This window comes from Ruditapes philippinarum, unplaced genomic scaffold, assembly GCF_026571515.1.
Source record: "Ruditapes philippinarum isolate M1 unplaced genomic scaffold, ASM2657151v2 ctg2529_1_1_1_1, whole genome shotgun sequence".
In the NCBI taxonomy this organism is placed as follows: Eukaryota; Metazoa; Mollusca; class Bivalvia; order Venerida; family Veneridae; genus Ruditapes; species Ruditapes philippinarum.
This window is the reverse complement of record NW_026865887.1, coordinates 104,186-110,723: the sequence shown is the minus strand read 5'-3', so window position 1 is coordinate 110,723 and position 6,538 is coordinate 104,186.

Sequence of the window (6,538 nt, the reverse complement as noted above, 5' to 3'; positions counted from 1 at the left end):
ATTTGTGGAAAGAAAAATAATTTAATACGGTTCCATGCACTCAAGCGGGAGACAGGGTGCGGTTTACACATTTTGGCACGAAATGTTCGTGCAGAGCGTGGTAAGTATTAAATTTAACATTGCAGTGAAAAAAACATAAAACATGGCACGAATGTCGATGCAGGATCGTGCCGTAGCAGTTGGAATGTTGAATGCTGGAGCCTCTATCAGACAGGTGAGTGGCTGTTCATATTTTTTTTTTTTTTTAAATATCGATAAAGTATTATTTAAATAGAAAAACGTTATAATTTTATTATTCTCAATATGTTCAGTCTCTTCGAAATAAGATAAAAGTCGGATCTATTGGTATTATTCTTTTTCATATATAAGCAAAAACTCAGGGTGATCGGTTAGAACTTTTGTTCAGTGTATATAATATGCAACTAGTTATAACAACAATTAAACAAACAGAAAAATAACAGTCAAAAATCACTAATATCACAATATAAGAATACAATTATGACTAGCTAAATAAACAAAAAAAAAGGAGATCATATTGTTCATTTCAAGTACTGAATTCAATACAACATACATGTATTTTACATTTTCACAAATGGGAACGGAGAATGAGGAGTATTAACAGAGACATAGATAACATAGATATCTATGTCTCTGGTATTAATTATCTAAATTTTAACATAATGTTTTTACAAAATAAAGATAATTTTAGTAGAATCTTTTTATCACAACTATTCATTAATCTGTCAAGTTTAAAAATATTGGGATGAATGTAAAACCTGGGAAGAAGAGATTTAAATTACGTCTTGTGTCATTAAAGTACGAACATTCAAATAAATAGTGAAATTCATCACCAATAGCTTGATATGGACATAAGGAACAGAGCCTATTATTATGATCAAGTGCCAAATGTCTGCCTTTTTCAATTGGTATTGTTTGGTTTTATTAACCTGTCAATTACATACTGATTACACGGTCGATGCACACAGTATATTAATCTTCGGTAGATGTTCGGTAAGTTCCGTGAGATGTATGCTGTACGACAGAATTGAAATTTAATTTGTATCTCTAAACTGAGTGTACTCAGCGTTATAGCGCAATAGGGTAAATCAAGAGTTTATAATCTAAGTGCCACACGTGTTTTAAGTTCGAGGCCGCGTTGGTCCATGTTTTTTTCTTATTAATATTTTCATCATTATTGAATCTATATATGATTATTTTATGTTTTATGTTGTTCGTTTTGTTTGATTATGTTTTTCTTAATTTTGTTATGTATATACTCTTTTTAAATAACATGTTTTTTAAGAATTCATGTTTAAAATTAAAACCGATTAAAATCAATAAATGTCTTTTCAATGCCGCAAAACATACTAAAAATCTGTTCCATTAAAATATACTGCAAAAATAAAGAAAGAGTACTAAAACAATGGCAACAGTAAGGATCGAACCACAGCCCTCTCAATTATCAGGCATTCTCTTAACGCTTAGCGCTCCAGCGGTGGACTTATCATATATATAAAAAATTCCATAAGAAAAGGTGTTAAAATGGTTAAAAATGACATTGATTGTCTGGTATGGTTGAAATTTGATAAATCGTTCTTTCACATAGAAAATGACATTTATTTAGCAGTTGTATACATTGCACCAGAACATTCCCCGATTCACGATAGGTACGATGAAGATATTTATAGGCACATTGAAAATGATATAAATATATTTAGCAATAAAGGAAAAATATTCATTACTGGAGACACTAATTCGCGCATTGGCCAGAAAAGTGATTATATAACATATGATAGACATATAGGACAAACAGATATTTATACGATTGACCCATATTTGCCACGGACTTCTTGTGATTTTGGTTCAAATCGCTTTGGCGATCGTTTACTTGACCTTTGTAAATCAACCAATTTTCGGGTAGTTAATGGTAGATTGTATAGAGATAAAGGCATAGGCAAATTTACCTGTATGACATATAACGGAGAAAGCGTGGTCGATTATCTGGTGACGTCACAGTTAAACTTTCAAGATTTAGCCGATTTTTATGTGCATGATTTCAATGAATTTTCTAACCATGCCCCGATGTCATTTTCATTCAAAGTTAACTCGATTCCAAGTACGATAAAAAAGGAGCCAACTATTTCTTATAAATGGAAACCATCACAAAGGGATGCATTTATAAATGACGTATCACATGATATACAAAACATAGAAACTATTTTACAAGAGCAAATAAACAACGGAGATAGTACCGATACATTAACTAAGACTTTCACGGACTTTTTAAACGATAAAGGCAAACAGTACTTTGAAACTAAATCAGTTGCACGAAATAATTATTTTGTGCATAATGACTCAAATCTGAAGAAATGGTTTAGTGATGAATGTAAATTAAAGAGAGAAAGTTATTTACAGGCAATTTATGACTATAATTTAGAAAAAAACGAAAGCACTAGAAATATCCTGCATGAAAAGAAACGTGATTACAAGAACACTTGTAAAAAGCATAAAAGAAGCTTTAATAAAAATGTCGGTAAAAAAATGAATGATATGAGAAGAAAAAATCCACGAGAGTTTTGGAAAACATTTAAAAAGAAATCTTCAAATCCAAATGGTGAAAATATAACTGTTGAAGAATTTTATGATCATTTCAAAAACTTGTCTTCTAATACAATGCTTAGTGAAAATATGGAATGTAATGACTTTTTGTCGCAATTTGATACAGCCCCAGACTCCTATGGAAGTTCCTTCGCTGAACTGGATCAACCAATCACAAAAGAGGAAATAATATCCGCCACCAAGAAACTCGGTTGTAATAAGGCGTGTTCATTAGACAATATCCTATATGAATATTTCAAAGAAAGTGTATTTGTAACGGCACGTTCAATTGAATTATTGTTTAACCACATATTAAATACAAAAGTGTTTCCTCGTAGCTGGTCAACAGGAGTAATAATACCAATATATAAAAAAGGTGATTCGTCTGACCCGAATAATTATAGAGGAATAACATTGATTAGCTGTTTTGCTAAATTGTTTACAGTTATCATAAATGAACGATTGAAACGTTGGGCTGAAAACACAGACACTTTGACAGACGCACAATTCGGTTTTAAACCGAATTACGGTACTATTGATCCTATTTTTTATATTAAATGCTTTAATAGAAAGACAATTTAGAACGAAAAATAAAGCTCTTTTTGTTGTTTTGTGGATTATAAAAAGGCGTATGACTTAATTGACAGAAATTACCTTTGGTATAAGCTCATAAAGACCGGGGTGGACGGAAAACTGTTCTCTATTATACGGTCAATGTACGAAGATGTTAAACTTTGTGTAAGACATTTAAATAGTTTGTCAGATTTTTTCAGCTGTGATGTAGGTCTCTTTCAAGGGGAGATCACCTCGCCGATCATGTTCTCTATATTTTTGAATGATATTGAAATGTTTTTACAAGAAGACCCAAATGCTTGCATTACACTAGACCAGATATCTATGTATTTGTTGTTGTTTGCGGATGATGCCGTTCTTTTTTCTGAATCCAAAGAAGGTCTACAAAACAATATAAATAATTTACAATTGTATTGCAAAAAATGGAATTTAACTGTAAATGTTGATAAAACTAAAATTGTTGTTTTTAGAAAAGGCGGTCAATTAAGTAGAGAGTTCAAATGGTCATATGACGGAATTGATATAGAAATTGTTCAAAACTTCAATTATTTAGGAATTGTATTTTCTAGTGGCGGTTCATTTGTACCAGCAACAAATACCCTTAGTGGAAAAGGCTTAAGGGCAATGAACTCTTTACTTAACATTACAAAAGAGTTAGATATATCTATAGAAATAATGTTCAATTTGTTCGATGCGTATGTTTTATCTATTTTGAATTATAATTGTGAAGTATGGGGCTTTAATAAAGCAGAAAATATTGAACGTGTGCAAAGAAAATTTTGTAAATGGTTATTAAATGTTAAAATGTCAACAAATACTCTATCATTGTATTCTGAACTAGGTAGATTTCCATTGTATTTTGAAAGATATGTTAGGATAGCAAAATATTGGTTAAAGTTACACGGCGATAAGAGTCAAAACTGTATTTTAACAACTATTCTAAGTTCTCAAAGAAATGATATATCAAATAACTCAAATGTTGTCAACTGGTCATCAAAAGTTCGAGACATGTTACAAAACGCTGGATTTGCCGAAGTATGGTTATATCCAGAATCGGTTAATATTAAAATTTTTATACCAGTATTCAGATCACGTCTCAGGGATATATATGTAACCCACTGGCGAGCAGACATGGCGTTATGCTCTTCCTTGCAATTGTATTCAAATGTTAAAGTTAAATATGAAAGGTCTATTTATCTTAAATTATTAGAAAATGCAAAATACAGATCAGTTCTTGCAAAAATTAGATTAAGTTCCCATAAACTACATATTGAATCTGGAAGACACAGGGGTATTGAAAGAAGTCAGAGAAAATGCACATTATGTACGTCCGGGGATATAGAGGACGAATTTCATTTTATATTAATATGTCCAATTTATAGTGATTTTAGAAGTATGTACATTTCAAGATACTTTACTGTTAATCCTAGTGTTTATAAATTCATACAATTGTTAAACGCAGATAGAAAATTGGTTATAAGAAAATTAGCATTATTTTGTATTAAAGCATTTGAAAGACGAGACAATTTGGTAGATTAGCATATCAATATGATATTATTAATGTAGAAATTTATTTTTGGCATTCTCAATCAATATGTTAGCTATGTCATAATATTTGAATATAACTGATTGAATTTGTTATGATATGATTCTTGACGCATGCATTGTAATAATTATACATGTATATGTATGGTATGATGATGGGTGTTGAGCCCAAGTCAGAAATAAAGTATATGTTCTGTTCTGTTCTGTTCTGTTCTTAACCGACTGTCCTATTGTGAATTAACGAAAACCTTTACATTAAGCTGGCGTGACTTTCAATCCATGACTAATATACTCCACATTAATTCTCGTAAACTACACGGACCAAACCGAAGTGGGATCGAATATTTAAATGAGTTCTATAATGTATTCATAATTGACAGGTCAATAAAATCAGACTATAATAGGTGATTCATTGTTCTAAATTTACATAAATATTTGCCTATGTCAAAAGGAAGTACATCTAGATATTTTTCAAAACAATTAATGAGTATTTTTATATGTACGATACACTAAACACTTACAGGATGTATCAACAGTACTATGCCAATCTTGTAAAAATTGATCTTGTAGTCTAAGCTTCACAATATTTTTAAAGTGATTAATATTATCCGATATAACTTTACAAAATAATGCTTAGCCTATTTGGTTAAGTACATGACAAATATTGTGAAATATGATGTCGTTGACGAATATCCTCAGTAACATTTTGATCTTCACTGTTTGAACACGCTTAAAATAAAAAACAATAGAAACAAGAGAAAAAATACTTGACCGAAGTTAAACTGATTAACATGCAAAATTGTGCTATTTCTAAGTTTTCAGTACAAAAAAGAAATGCTAGCAATGTTTGTAATGCTTGCATAACAATGTCATGATAATTATTTCTTGCAGCTAAGAAAATACCCATTGTGAAATTAAATTATAACATATTGATGCTTTTTCAAAGTAGGACATCTTCTATTTAAGGTGTTTATTTTACCACGGATTTATAAATCCGCGATTTAACTTGTTTTATGCTTGACTTTATATTTTTTTTTTATCATTTATAAATTAACTTAAAATAAAAAAAATTCTCACTCCTAAACATTTTATTTTAGAACTATCCTTTACATTTTATCCTGATATTTTCTATAGTGGCAAAACTATCCCTAACATTTTAATTTAGAGCTATCCTTCTAATTTTATTTTAGAATGGTAAGAACTATCCTTTAGGCCTACATTTTATTTTAGAATGGTTAGAACTATCCTTTTACTTTTTATTTTAGAATGACCAAGGAGATTCACCGATTTCAGTTTGTTACTTTAAAATGACCAATGAAAATTCTTCTTATAGTCAGATCCTCCCTGTCAGTTTTACAGGAAAAGGGAAGTCAAACTGATAAGGTTCGAAAAAAAGTGTTTTTTATTTGATTTTCTTTTAAATATACAATTGTAGTGGACTATTTGACCCTATTGAATTGTTCTGCAACAGCTAAACATGAAATAAAGTATCTTGAATTCAATTCTTGCTTTCACCGGCAACCGATGTAAGTTAACCAATGTAAGTCGTGCAATGTAAGTCGAAATTTCGAGTTAAAAAGTCGAAATTTCGACTCACTAACTCGAAATTTCGAGTTACTAACTTGTAATTTCGACTAAATAACTCGTAATTTCGAGTTACTAAGTCGAAATTTCGAGTTAATAAGTCGAAATTTCGAGTTAATAAGTTGAAATTTCGAGTTAATTAACTCAAAAGTTCGAGTTAGTAAGTCGGAATTCGAGTTAGTAGCTCGAAATTTCGAGTTATTTACTCGAAATTTCGAGTTAATAAAAAACATACACC